At 42.3% G+C, this 14,690-nt stretch overlaps 2 long non-coding RNA genes across 3 annotated transcripts; one reads left to right on the top strand and one right to left on the bottom strand.

Moving 5' to 3' along the window:
• Positions 1–2,018: 2,018 nt before the first annotated feature.
• On the bottom strand, positions 2,019–4,816 carry LOC111934357 (uncharacterized). Of its 2 annotated transcripts, none has more exons than XR_015275324.1 (2): positions 4,484–4,816; positions 2,019–2,190 (listed from the first exon to the last, which is right to left on the bottom strand). It is a non-coding gene; the product is annotated as an uncharacterized LOC111934357 (long non-coding RNA). The 2 variants fall into 2 exon arrangements; XR_002867178.1 differs by lacking the exon at positions 4,484–4,816 and adding an exon at positions 2,387–2,517.
• Positions 4,817–4,911: 95 nt separating this feature from the next.
• LOC147650826 (uncharacterized) lies at positions 4,912–7,362 on the top strand. Its single transcript, XR_015275323.1, has 2 exons — positions 4,912–5,003; positions 7,101–7,362. It is a non-coding gene; the product is annotated as an uncharacterized LOC147650826 (long non-coding RNA).
• The last annotated feature ends 7,328 nt before the right edge of the window (positions 7,363–14,690 follow it).

The following is a 14,690-nucleotide window of genomic DNA, read 5'->3' as shown; positions in this document are numbered from 1 at the left end:
GTTCTCCAAAGTTCCATCCAGTTTCAGTACTCCACAGATTGGCTGCAGGGGGGTGAGGATACAATTAGACCCTGATGATGATAGTCTTTTTGGGATGCTGTAACATTTCTACTTTGATATTTATTGCCTCCCAAAACTCTACCAAAACAGAGAATTGCCTGGGCTGCAGATCATGTCAGTCCTGATCCACTGCTGTAGACTTGGCCATGCAGTTTCTTTGTTCTCATGGACTTGCAGTGTTTGTAATCCCCAAGTCTAACAATGTAATAACGTATTAAAAATAGCTATGAATGTGCTTTGAATTCCTCTTAGAAACATCAGCTCTACATGCCTAATTAAATATCCTAGACACACACAAAAAATAATTGCAAGGAAAAGAAACCTCTCTCATGAGGGCCAGATGATTTTAATTAGGTCTCACTCAAAATCTTCCTCTGCCCACATGGCTCAGCTCTCAACAAAACACTGGGTCACACTGAGATGCCGTGCTGTGCTTCCCTCCTTTCCCTTTCACACTGGTTACTGCTCCTGTTCCCACCTTCTCCCTCTTCCCTGAGCATTTTCTGTCCTCCACCCTCAGAATGCCCCAGACGTGGGGCTGGGGCCATTTGCTGATTTCTTACTTTCCATTCCCCCAGAGCTGCTCTGCACATATGGTGTGATTCTGTGTAGAGGCTGAACATATGCACAGAGCTTCCAGATCTGAGGAGGAGGAGCAGAAACAGTATTTATTTATTTATCCATTGCAGAGGAGAGTTACAGCCCCTTTATCCTGCCACAGCCAGGTTTGCTATTGTCCCACAAGTGGTGAGTGAACTCAGATCTCTCTGCCTTCCTTGGAGGGCCTTGGGCAGCTCAGCAGAGCCCAAGGGCATTCCCAGAGGGAAGGTGGGTCCACCCCAGCTGCAGAGATCCCGACAAATTCAAGCTGCTGCCTCCACAAACCTCCTTCTTCCCCTCTTCTGTCCCCAGGGAGGGGTTTGCTGCTGCCCTGTGCTGACAGTGTCCACACAAGAGAGACAGGCACTTCTCAGGGCCTCAGGTATTTGAGGCATTGCCACTAAAGAATTGGGGCATCCCTAAAGCACAGTCTTCCACCTCCCCATTCCCCAGCCACAGCTCTTACGAGTTAACAGTAAAATTTGTACTCCTTGAGAACTGAAATTATATGGACACCCAGTTTGCTCTAAGGAGTTTTTTACAAATACTGGAATTATTTAATCCACTTCTGCATAACAGATATTGGTTGTCATAGTTAGCAAAGTCCTGCAGTTCTTTCTTGTGGGATTTCCTCTTTCCTGACCCTGAGCATTTTTAAGCCTGGGCTCTTGATCTGATATTTTTTATGTGTGTGCTATGGGTTTAATCAGCATTAAGTGTCACAGGCCTCAGCCTGGGCCTGAATGGCCTGCGCTCACTGCAGTGTTTATCTGACATCTCAAGGGGTCATTCTAGATCTTGCAATAACTTTTGAATGGTTTTTTTTTCGTTTGTTGGTTGGTTTCTAAGTGCCAGATCAGGGAGTCTGGCAAATTGTAATTTACAATAATAAATTCCAGCTGTTGGACAGACTTACAACACATCCCACAGACATTCTGAAACAATATCTCCACTGCAGTGTCATCCTTCTCCTCCACCTGAGGTGACCCACAGATGTCCCCCAAATGGCCACTGCTTCCCAGATTTTCCTGCTGCTGGAATTCAGCACTTGCAGGTGCTGCCTGTGACATTTGTGCCTGAACTTCCACCAGTCACTTCCACAGACTCTGAGGGTTCTAGTTCTGTGCTGGGAATTGTCTTTTCCCATGCTGGGGAATTCTGCTTATTTTTTATCCCATTTCTAGTACAGCAAGGAATTTTATCCAGCAATCTGCATCCAGCTATTGTTTAATTAAACACAAGGTTATTTAAATGGACAGTCTCCACAGCTCCCATGACTCCTCCAGTTCGGTACAGATATCCACACAGAACTTATTAGTAAAATTCACAAGACTTTATTTATGAGAAAACCAATGACATTAGATTAAGAGTTGTATTTAATTTGTCCAAAGAGGGAGAGCTGCTCAGTGCTGCTGGCATACAAGTGATCACAGGTATCAAAGCTCTCTGACCTGCAGCAGTTCCTCTGGCTCTGAAACCATGATTCTACTGAGATTCCTTCCTGCATGGATCATTCTTGCTGTTATTCACCTGAAGCACAAGCAAAATTCATCCCTGTCAGACCATGAAGAAGCGATTGCTTCTTGGGGATGTATGAAAATATGTTCTCTATGTTAAATGTGCAAATATGTTTTTTCTCTCAGGTAACACCTGTATGACACTAATTTCTACACTGTGTATTTAAAATCTTTTCAGTGATGATCCCTAGAAAAATCTTCCCAAGTACCTGAGCCCTGGAGTAGTGTGTCTGTCTGTTCCCCTTATCCATCTAGAGGTTCCCTGGAGTATGTGTGAGCCCTGCTCCTGTTTACAGACATCTGCTCTGGTGGAGCATCTCTCTGTGAAGCTCCATTCAGAGCTTGCTGGTTTCTTCCTCTATGACCTTCCTCTATGACCTTCTGTTCTGACACAACCCTGGCACCAGAATCACCTCATGGAGTGCCCCTTAATGGCCATAAAACATGTCAGAATTACAAGAATTTAAGACAATTTGCAAGATTTTGCAGAATTGAAGCTTATGGAAACAATGGTGATAGGTTTAGGCATAGCTGCAGTTTTGTTCATTTGACAGTTTGTTCAATTCCATTGCTCTGCTGTATGAAGTGAAAGATCTTGTCAGGGAGGGAAAGGATCCAAGGAACTGAAAGCTAACCAGCTTTCTGTACCCCTGGAAAAATAGCAGACTTCTCATATGAATAACCATTACACTGCATCCATCTTTCTGTGGTTTGAAAATAAGGGCAGGAGTTGATTGAGTATCTTTGTGATTATGGATTTAACCTCTAATGATTCAGAGCAAAAATATCTCTTCAGGGTCTTCTAATTTAGAGGGAAGTGCTCCATCATCTCCTGTGAACAACCCCTGTGAAGTGAAATTTGGTATCCCCAAAGCCTCTGGAAAATACCCTGAGCAGACTGGCAAAACTACAGCCATGAATTCTCTTGCACAGGACAGTTTGGTGGATTTTATTGCTTCCCAGATCTTTAACTACAGAAGATTCCTTTATAAGTCTTCACTGACCTTTCATAACCCTGAGTTTGGATTATATTGCTGTTTCTATCCCTGATTGATTAACTAACTGCAGGTTTATTCTTTAATTTTTAGGGCAGGCAAGAACACAGAAATACAGCTGAAGCTGCTGGGAGCTTGAAGCATGGAAATACTTGAAATTCACCTCTGATGTCAGAGTGAAGCCATTTCACAGGAGTCACATTGTGCACTGACAGAACACTCCCAGGCCTATGAAATTAAACATTTACTGGCAATTCTTTTACTGTGGTTTAATTTTTCAAATCTGACATGCTGACAGCATGTGGCAGAGTAACCAATGGTAGCAGGAAAGCATATGGTTATGTTTTTTAAGTTTGTGTTTTCCTGTGAGCATGAGATACACAAGAACACAAATTTAATTAAGATTTCCCCGAGTTTTTTGACAAATTCAGCTGAACTGCACCAACCACACCAATGCAGCATGGGCTGGCAAGAGGTGCTCTGCAGGCAGGACATGCACAAGGGGCAAAGCCATATCAAGAACACAAGAAATAAACCCTTACATTTCCTGGGTGACTTGCTAGGAAAAACTTGATTTGTTCCATTTTCATGAAAATAACCACTGAGGCATGAAGTTGTCACAGTTTTTGTGAAACAGGAGGAAGGCTGACCCACCTGAGGAGCTCGGTTAGAGCTGCTGCTCACTCCCCCTGCCTGCATGAGTGGTGTGCTGGCATTGATAAAAACTCAGTGCTCAGAGGACAGAGACAATGAGCCCCACTACTGAGCCTGCAGACAGCATTTCTGTCAGTGCTGCTCAATGCTGAGCCTATCTAGTTTTGAAGAAAGTCTCATATTTTTGGTAAGGTAAAAAAAAAAAAAAGCCCAACGTCTGTCTGTGTTCTCACAGATTTAGGAGATTTAAATTCAGGCTCTCTGTGAAATCTCATAGAAGAAAAACTTCCCACAGCTCATCTAGAACTTAAAAGAGGTATTTGCTCATTCCATTGATGTTTTACACTCTCCATGTGAGACAATTCCCTCCACTGATATCCCCCAGCAGTGAATTGTTGTATCACAGAAGCCTGCGTGGGGAGATGGAGAATAACTGGGGAAAATCTTACGTCCTATGGAAAACCTTTGAAAGCAAGTGGCAGGTATTCAGGTTATTACAAAAGGAATGACAAATCCTTCCTTTAGGCATTATTTGGACACTACTAGAAGAAATTCTATAAACATTAGTTCTATAACTACCAGAAAACTATTAGTTTTATAACACCCAGAAGTGTATTATCCTTGCTGCTCAGTAGCAGCTACCTGGAAAGGTTTTACCTTTTTTCCCCTTGTTGCACATCTGGAGGGGAAAGGTGGGGTTGGAAAAGCACATCATGGGATGTGAGGGAGGTGTGGAACCACGAGACAACTGTTCAGGTAGGTGTCTGAGTGGCATGAGCTGCCTGCTGGACTAAAATGTGCCAGGGTAAGCCCCAGCAGTGCAGAGTCCAGGAGGGCTGGCTGTGGCTCTGGTCTGGAGAGGAGATGCTCTGGTTACAGTCAGACACTGCTGGGGACTCTTTGCTGAAGGGCAAATACACACCAGAGGCACCTTTGGCTTAATTCAGCTCATGGTGGAATAATCAGGATGATCCATAGGGGAAACCTAGCATGAAGGATGGCACAGCTCTTCAATTAATGACTTTCAATTTCTGCCTGTGAGATCACAGTAGCTCTCCCTGAGGCTCTGAAAGCACTGTAGATGTACACACAGCAGCTGCACTGCTATGAGAAGCAGGATCCTCGTCTCCTTCCATGAGCAAAGTCTCCATAAATGTGGTTCAAATGTTTCCAGCAGGTGATAAAACTCCACAAGGAACCCCTTAACTCTACTCTTTCATATTATACCCATGCCTTTGTGAGCTGCCTTCACCAGCAGCATCCTCTCTGAGTTAATAAAACCTGAAGCAAGTTTATAAGTGTTATCACCTCCAAAAGGTGTTTAATGAGAGTGCCTTTCCTAGCCTGTGACCAATCCCAGTAATCCCACTGCTGCCCTGGACCAGGCACTGCACAATGCATAAATGAGCAATTGCATTCACACTGTTTGCCTGAAGGTTTTCTGCATGTGTGGATCTACTCCTCTGCCTTACGAAAAAATACTCCAGCAAGTAAAAACATGAATGTGTCCTTAAAATCGCCCTTCTGGAATTAGCTCAGCCTATTTGTAAGAATTCTTGCAACTTAGCACATGCTTCATCTTCAGCTCAGAGTGTTAGCCAAGTAATAATCAGCACTCAGCAAGAATTAGAAAGCCAGTTTGTCACAGTGAGGTCATGGGGAAGATTATTCCTGCTTTATGACTCCATTCATAATAAATATTCCATAGCCTGTCATGGAAAGGATGTAGAACATATTTATACTTCCAACCTCCCTTTTCACATAAAATTTATCAACTTGTCTGGTAAATTCAATAGGAGCCTATTCCCTTTTGTCACTTTTTACATGCCTCCTGGCTCAGGAGAACCAATAATCTACGTCAGAGTGCAGCAGAGATCTTGCCTGCCTTTGAAAATTAATGTGGCACAGATCTAGATTAGCAAAGGTATTTAGGTATTTCCTTTTCAAGCAGAATATAACTGTATAAATCTTCTTCTCAGAGTCAAGTCAAACATCTGATGCACTCACCTCATATTTAGGCTGTTTGTTACCATCTGTTGAGGTATCAAGATTCAATTTCACAACATCATCTTACTCCTATCCAAGTATTTATTGCCAGATAAGTGTGGGCTTGGGAAATCAGCCTACATGACAGTGTAATGCCTTTGTCCTCCTCTTTCAGAAACACTTGAAGGAAAATCCAGTGCATTTCTCAGAACAGAAACATTCCCTTCTCTGAAAAAGGAGCTATGAGCTGTGTCTCACCACGTGGCAATGAGACATTTGGCCCTTCACAGGAGGGGAGCCAAAGCAGCCGGTGTGACCCAGAGAGGGTGGCTCCTACAGGACATCCCCATTCCCAGATGGTCAAAGTGCAGCAGAATTTGGACAAAATTTCCCTGTGTCCTCAGATTCCCTCAGGGAATATGCCAAAGGAGCTGGCTGTAGCATTTTTACACAGACCAGGGACTCCACAGACAGGGCATACCCTGGGGAATATTTGGAGAGCAGCATGTGCCAATGCCAATCTCCTGCCTGGTCCTGCCAGGTTTGGGAGACAGATTGAAGAAAAGCTCCAGGTCCCTTTCTTTTTCACTCTGTACATGTTATCAGCACTGTGGTGATGATACAATTTAAAAAAATAAAATAACAAAATAAATCAGGGTGAGGAATGTGTTATAATTCAGGAGCCAGACCACTGAAATGTTATAAAAAGGCAGGAAAGAAAACATGTCAGCTAAGATTTCAACAGGATGGTAGCTCAGAAAGGCTTAGAGCATGGAATTGGCCAGAAAACAGGAAAAGTATTTATTTACAAGAGATGAAGACACATGTTGTACCTGTGTCCACTCTAAATACATAACAAATATTTAAATGCACATTGTTGAAACAAATTGAGTACAGGCAGCTATTTCTTTTTACGAAACATATGGGAATGATCATGATGGAATTACCCTTTCCAGAAAAAAGTTTTGAGGAACTTCCAGTTGTACTCCAATAAAATAATTGCTTAGAGAGGGGAAAAAAAACAACCAAAAAACCAAAACAACAAACCCAGCAATTTTTTTTTGTAAGAAAATTTCTAATCCTACATTTTTTGCTCCCATAATTCTTACACAAATGGCTTCACTGAAGTCTGCTGCATAAAGAAACTTTCTTCAGTGAGTGAAAAATGATAATAAAAAAGCTAGTAACACAATTTATGCTTTGCAAAGAAATAGATTTGTCTTGAGATGGTAAATGAGAGGTTTGTCTTGAGAAATAACTTGCATATGAATTTTTTTTTCCTCACCAGCATTGCAGCTGCTGCAAGGGTTGTGTGGCATATCACAGGTGAGCTGGTTCAATGCCTGGAGCCTTGAACTGTTCCACAAAAAGAGCTAACAGAGGAAATGAGTGCACCTGCCCTTGAGGAGAGAGAGCACAAGGATGATGGAAACAGAGAGGAAGAAGGATTCCACCCCCCAAGGCTGAGAATCTGTTAAAATCTCATATAGCTTCCAGGAGCCAATTCACACAATTGTTATATCAGGACAATAAATCAGAAAAAGGCTGAATGAATGGAAGAACAGTTAAAAAAGAACCACGCTGAGAACAAACCAGGAACCCCATCTAGGTGTTGAAAGATGTTGGGATATGTATTTTAAATTTTTAAAATGCCCATCTTGCCCTGACCGTGGGGAGATAAGCACCCTTATCTCCATCTCCCGATCTTTTGTCAAAACACACATCTCCTCTCAGCTGCAGAGCTGACCTGAGTCATTTTCCACAGCCTTTCCTAAAAGCTCCTGACACCAGCACCTGGTCATCACCTCAGGCTGTCTCTTGCCTTTACAGCAGTCACAACTCCTTTTCCATAAGCAGGAATTGTTAGTATCACATCGTGCAGTTCACTGGACATTTCCATCATTATTCTAAGCAGGATTCTAGGACATTTTAGTGGTTTTGCTTTGGGCCATTTCAATCCTTTAACCTAGGGCTGCCGGTAAATCCAGCAACAGACTTTGCATTCTGATTTATACACACCCACACAGATTTTCCCCTTACATGGAAAATACCGGTGTTTATGTGAAAAAAAAATGTTGAGAGAGCTTAAACCCACCAGTTTTATATGCTTTTCTGAGGCTGCAGCACTTTAAAACTCTGGGCATGGTGTGTAAAGCAGCCAGCAGCTCTCGCTGTTTGATTGTCCTTTTCCACAGCCACTTGCAGTCCGAAGGCAGCGCTGGCATCTCCGTGCCCCAGCTGGACAGAGGCAAGGAGTTTATGTCCCTCCTGAAGTAACATCTACTTTAGGATGATCTGCTTAGAATTCAGCAAAGTCACCTTAAAACCTGTCTACAATCCTATTAAGGAAAATAATGAAAAAGTAGCGAGAGGCAAGCCAGCTGAAAAGTGAGAATAAGGATTAAAAACTCGCAAAACGTTAAGATACGAGCACTGAAGAAAAAACCCTCTGAAGCAGGCAGTGGGTAACATATCTTTGGTTAAGATGGACTATGCAGTAAACCTGTCATAAAAGCCTTCTGCAGACCCATGAACAACTATATTTTAAAAAAATCCAATAAGAAACACTGAACACGAGACCAATCCAGTATAACTAAATACTATTTCTTGTTGATGTAAGCTCTGTGGCCAGCTGAGTGTGGTGCTCAGTTAAATCTCTGGCACTTAGCAGCAGTGAGAGAAGTACACAATGCAATCTTGGAAGGCAGGCAAAGACAGATGGAAAGGGACAATAAATGAGCCAGTGACTAGACAGAGAGAAAATCTCACCCAGCATTTTATCTTCTGTCTGCTTCTCCTTATAACTCTACCTTTACAAAACCAGCTCTCCCTTCCTGACACTGGAAATGGCACAAGGAATGTCTATGACAAAGGGAATGTGTTTAAACACACAAAAAAACCAAAACAACAAAATGAAAATCTGAAGTAAGCATTTGAGAGCAGACACTCTTGAGAAAGATTTCTTTAAAATAAAACATCCTTGTGTTTCCTTTGTTTTCCCATGTTGTTCTTTAATCTGTCCCTTAAAGGAGGGTCTGAAGAACATTGAGAGATAAGCAGAGATGAAAGAAGGAAAGATGCAGCTTTGAAACAGTAAAATGTACTTCTTTTTGTCCCACTCTCCCTTCAGCAATAGTGGGGAGCAGTAGGGGATGTGCTGGGGAGGGAGTCTGGCTGCAGGTCTCCCTTCCAAACAGAACATTTTTGCATGACACAGAGCACAGGCTTTATCATCCTTCCCATCATGTCTGGTGATATTTGACACTTGCATGTTTACATATACTATGCTATCTTGAAACCTTGTAAATCATCTTTCATTTAAATTGCTCCTGTGGGGCAGAAGGGAGGAAAAAACACCCCAAAGTATTTTAAAGCATGGTAGTGAATGAGTTTCCAGGCTTGATAGACTGCAAGAGTCAGTGAAATTCTGTTACAGGTTTTCTGTGTACCACATCACAGCAGATATTGCAAAGATAAATATTTGCTTCTGTTATCAAATGATCAGGGATAGCATGAGAGCAAAACTTTATCTTCCTCTGCACAGCAATAAATACTCTGCTACTTAATATAATGTTAGTTCTTCAAGAGATGAGTGATTGACAAAGCATCCTTAGGGCTGAAGGGACACTTATACATTATAAATGGAAATAAATATGGAAGCAGGCCTGGGCTGCTTCCACAAAACCAAACAGCCCCAACATGCTGCACCTCAGGAGCTCTGCCTCTCCATCTACATCACCCTGCCCCTGCTGTAGCTCCCACCTTCCATCCCCCTTTGCCAGACTCAGGGAGAGTATGAGAAAACCATTTCCAACAGGATTAGCAAATTTAGAATCAATGGGTTTTATTGATGCAAGGGACAGAGGGATTTTTGGTAGCAAAAGAAAGCACACACCTCCACTTCAAGCTCCCACTAATTTCGATTTCTTACTTAAAAGCAGCAAAACACTCCTGAGCTGTCCCTGGTGAGCAGTTCTTAATGAGAATGGAGTTGGCATGGAGCACTAAATCAGTGCAACAAAGGACACTGTTCCTTGGCACTGACGCAGAGGTTTTTTATGGCAAAACCGTACTGATTTCCAGAGCATTCTGTACTCAAGCATTTCAGACTTTGCAAGAATTGCAGCACTGAATTTTATCAGTTATGTCAGTTTGATTGGGTTGTATTCCAGCTCCAGAGGTGCCAGCTATACAGTAATATTTTATTGCTTGTATTGCTGACAAAGACTGTATCATCCAGCTCTGGAAATGTACTTAGAGGGCTGTAAATAAAAAGGAAATTTTGCAGAACTAATATTGCAGGTTGTGAATGGCAAGAGGGCACATTTACAGTAGAACACTGATAGCACTTTCTGGCTATTTTAGCAATTGGATGATGATGGATAAAGCTACAGCAACTTTGCCTTGGGTCTCAAGGGAGATCGGTGCATATCCTAGGGAACACCCTGTTCAGTAACTATAAAATAAGGCCTTTGATTTAATATCGAAATTAAATCCTGAAGACACTAATTCTGCTGAGCAGGAGCTACAGCACAGGGATGGTGTTTCTGAAGCCATGTTCTGACCTGCATCTCCTGCCCATGGCCACACTTTGGTTGGTTTGGCAGGACCCTTTATGTGTTTGGTAGCACAGATGACAAAGCCAACCCAGGCAGTGCAGGGTTTATTCAGCTGACGTAGTGAAGAGCTCCTCTGAGAGCCAGGGCTGCATTTCTGTGCATGTGTTTGCATTTCTGTGCTGTGCTGAGCCTGGCCCAGCCCGTCCCAGCTGATGAAGGACTCCTGTTGAGCTCAGGGTGTGCTGGCCCTTGGTGCAGTGAGGGGCACTGGCAGTGTTTGAACGCCCAAGTTCTTGAACAATGTGGATATTTCACAACTTAAGGAACACATAAAAGACAGAGCTATTTTCCCTCCCTTTCAGTGCTCATATTGCAGTCTGTGACAAAAAACCCCTGCCAGGTTCTCCATTGAGCAACCTTCCTTGCTCTTACAATCTTTTCTTCCTGGAAAAAAAAGTCAGACAAAAATATCAGCTGTGTTGTCTCAATATTAAACAGGCACTGCAGACAAGGACTGCCTTATTTTTCCCAATACTTAGGGCTTCAGAAGTGGATTGTGTTGAGCCATGAAAAGAGTCAACCATTTCATTTAGTGAATGACAAAATCCTAGTTAAAACCTGTTTCCATTTCAAGCTTGTCCCTGTAATCACACAAGACCATGCACTGCCTTGATCATGGACCAAGAGCAGCAGTTCTCTCCAGAGACTCAGCTGAAAATGTCCCAATATCACCTCATTTTAAATACCTTTAAAGTTGCTAAATGCTGAATACTTTAAAAGCAGTTTCAACTGATTTCCCACCACCAAGACATGTGTTTAAAATTGTAATTCTAAAACAGGCATGATACAAGTAGGACTGATTCCTTTTGTGGCTGCAGTTTTCTGATCTGGTGTTTTGTCACACCAGTTCTGTGATTAAATGCATTAGTTCTGAGCAGGAACTCTGACTGAGAGATCCTCAAGCACTGGAAGTGCTCACAGGCCAAGAGGCTGTATATGCAAATAGGATTTTCCATGTTTTCTGCATTTTCTCTATTCATAAGTCCCTCCATAATATGAGATAACATGAGAAATTTAAGTTACATTGCATTCTTTGTCCCTTCCAGCAACCAACCTTTTCCCTTTATTATTTGGTAGAGCAGTGCCTACATTTGGTGACAGAGGTGCAACCAAAGCTTGTCACTTTATGAGCCAGATTTGAAATGAAGGGGAATTCCATGGCTATAAGAGCGTGTTTTATTTTGGGCATTGGTTTTCTTATTTTTTTTTTTTTTTTTTAAACTTACCACAAGATGACATCAGCATGAGAATGACATATCCTGGAAGATTGTTTCAAAAGAATGAGAGTTACAGGCAACCCATGGAAACAATCTACTTGAGGTATTTCCTAGAGAAATCTTATTGCTGTCATAGCAAAATTTCAATGTGTGAGGCAGATAAATATGGATGGCAACTGAGCTGCAAATTGACCTTGTAGGCTTGGGATAGATTTAGCCACTGCTGCCAAAAAAATTTTCAGGTACATCAGAGATTTGTGCCCAGGGGTCCTCTTCTTCCCCAACTAACTTGTAATCAAAACTGTCAGCTTCAGAGCATTTATATGACCCTGTGGAGTGTAATGTGACTCAACCATCTGAATGTGAAATTTGTTAGACAACTGCAGCATGCTCAGTGGGAGCAGATTGTGAGACAACAGTGATGGATAAAAGAGGATGAGAGAACAGGTTAAAGGGTTCCTGCAGTGGTTTTGCAGGTTTGGGAATAGGTGTGTGCGTACCAAGTGCCAATGTGCCTCCTCACACTCCTCCAAGGAGATCATTTGGGTGCTGTGAAAACTTCAGCAGTAACAGAAGCTGACACCTATCTTTTCCACTATCAGGGTATAACAATGATTGGCCTGCACTTTAATAAGCCTTGCCATTCCTTGTTTATCAAGGACATCATGCTTTGAAAGAACAACTTGCTTGATTATAAAGTGGCAGTGAGAGGTGTGAGCAGCCCTCCTCACAGCACTTTACCCATTACCCACAGCACCTCTCAGCCCATGCCAACCACTCCTGTGTGAATCATTCTAATTGTATGAAGGGGTTTGGACACGACTAATCTGTGTCTGGTACAAGCAGGGTTGATTTATTAGCCCTCTCCCACTTATACTTGTTTTAACCTCTGGTAGTCCAAAAGGAATCTATTGATCTAGTTAAGGGCCCTGTGTAAAACTGAACCCTTAGGCAATGAGACTCCTTGGCAGGCTCTCACTGACTTATCAGTTACACTTTTTTTTTTATTTAGGTCTAATTTTACTTCCCCTGTCCATTTTCCCCCATAATTTCTTCTTGCTGAGGTGGGCACTTACAGAGAAAGGCAGTGCTGCAATTGAGAGAATCAATACTTCCATTGCAGGGTACTTACAGTGCTTCATTCTCTTTGCATCCTGTGCCCTTCATATGTCAGGGATAGGGATCAATTATGAAGATCTGTCGGGTTTGTTATTACATGAGAACATTTATTCTGTTAAGAGGATAAAGCAAAGTCAGCAAGTCAAGAACATTTCAACTCCCGTTTCCAAGCCCGCAGTTACAGCCTGTTAGAAAGACAAGAATATTTCCTTTATGCTAAACTCACAGAACAAAGGGACAAGTCTCTTCAGCCTGACTGCTGGAGGAATGTAATTGACAATCACAACACAGAGCTTGAAAATATCTGCAAAATTTTTTATAATGTTTTTTTTGCCTAAAGGCTTTCCGCCAAAGCCTCTCCTACATCACAAAAAGATTCAACCAGCACTTATCAGACCCTTTTTTGTACTGGACCAAGTTTTCCATGGCTGGCCCAACTCAGGCTCTCAGGGAATTACCAGCAGGGCATACAGCTGTGCTCTTCTCTTGCCCCTCTAAGACAGCATGAACCTGAATTTGCCAGAACTAGCAGATGTCCAAGTACACTGCAATAGATAGAAAGAAAAGCAGCAAGTGTGAGCAGAACCTGGCTCCCAGATCTCTAAGAACTGGTTATTAGTGTGATAAGCTGTAGTAGTGTAATTGAATAGGCTGGACACGTTAAACTTGCAAACACATTCAGCTGCTGACTAACAAAGCTCTTGTTCCACACGTGTACACCTGATCCAGGCAAGGGCAAGGTTGGAGACAGGCTTTGTTCCTTAAGGTTTTATGGTTTTGCTTTTCTTCACAAGATAAAAGGCAAAGACAAGAGCAGAATTTCTTACAGTGATTTTCAACTAATGCTTTGAAGGTGAATTCTGAATATTTAAACTTTTCCTCACAGTGGGAATTCTGATATTTGTAGCCACTGCCAAGGAAGGATCTTTTACTATTAAAGTGGTCAAAAATGAAAGTGAGCATGCTGCAGAGTCCGGGAGAGATGCCAGAACTGCCCGTTCTCTGCATAGCTAAGAACAGGGTGCAGTGCAAGTGCTGCATGGTGAAGATGTTATCTACCCTCAGCAAACATCTCAGCCTAATTTGGAAGGGACCACGTTGAGGGGAAAAGCTTTTATTTTTTTTTTAATTTTCACTATCATTCAGCAGTGATTTAAGGAGCTGATTAGTTCCAACATTTGAGGTCTATATCCTAAATAAGCTTGAGTGCCTAGTAGCTATTGCATCTCCTTCCAGCTGCAAGCCCTGATGCTCAGGGGATGTCAGTCCTGACTCTGCTGTGAGAGGAGCAGCCCCACCTACACGTGGAGCCTTCCCTTGTGTCCAGTGAGAGCACACCCAGTGCCAGGAGATCAGTTCACACTTTTCTCAGCCCTTGCAGCCAGCAAGAATAGATGACTCTGAGAACATGAGGAGGAATTTGACTCCAGGTACCAAACCCAGAAAGGTTTAAGTTATTTCAAAGCCCTATATAGGATATCACTTAACATTTAAAGTCCTGAATCAAATTGTTTCCATTGAAATCCATTAAGTGCTAAGGATCTGCTTGGAGTTATATATAATACCACCACCACCTTTACATTATCTCCTGAGCTACAGAATGACACTTAAAATAGGCTTTTCTCTGTCATTCTGCTTTATGGGACTCAAGGCACAAAATATCATCTCAGACCACAAAGACCCAATACTTCTGGCTCAGCATGCTCCTGGCTAGACCTACACACTGCTCTGTGCTATTTCCAGGGCCAAATTTTCTTCTCAGTACAAGTTTCAGCTCCACATAATGCAGCAAAGATTTTCCACACACAGCGGTCAGAATACATTTAAAGTTGAACTTGTTTCTTGTTATTCTCCCATGTGTCTCACATACAGCTTTCTTTTCAAATGTGAACAGCCTTTAAATATGTATTTACATGTATGAAA

This window comes from Cyanistes caeruleus, chromosome 12 (genome assembly GCF_971803275.1).
Source record: "Cyanistes caeruleus chromosome 12, bCyaCae1.hap1.1, whole genome shotgun sequence".
Taxonomy (NCBI): domain Eukaryota; kingdom Metazoa; phylum Chordata; class Aves; order Passeriformes; family Paridae; genus Cyanistes; species Cyanistes caeruleus.
Note: the sequence above shows the minus strand (reverse complement) of the source record. Positions and strands in the feature narration are given on the sequence as shown.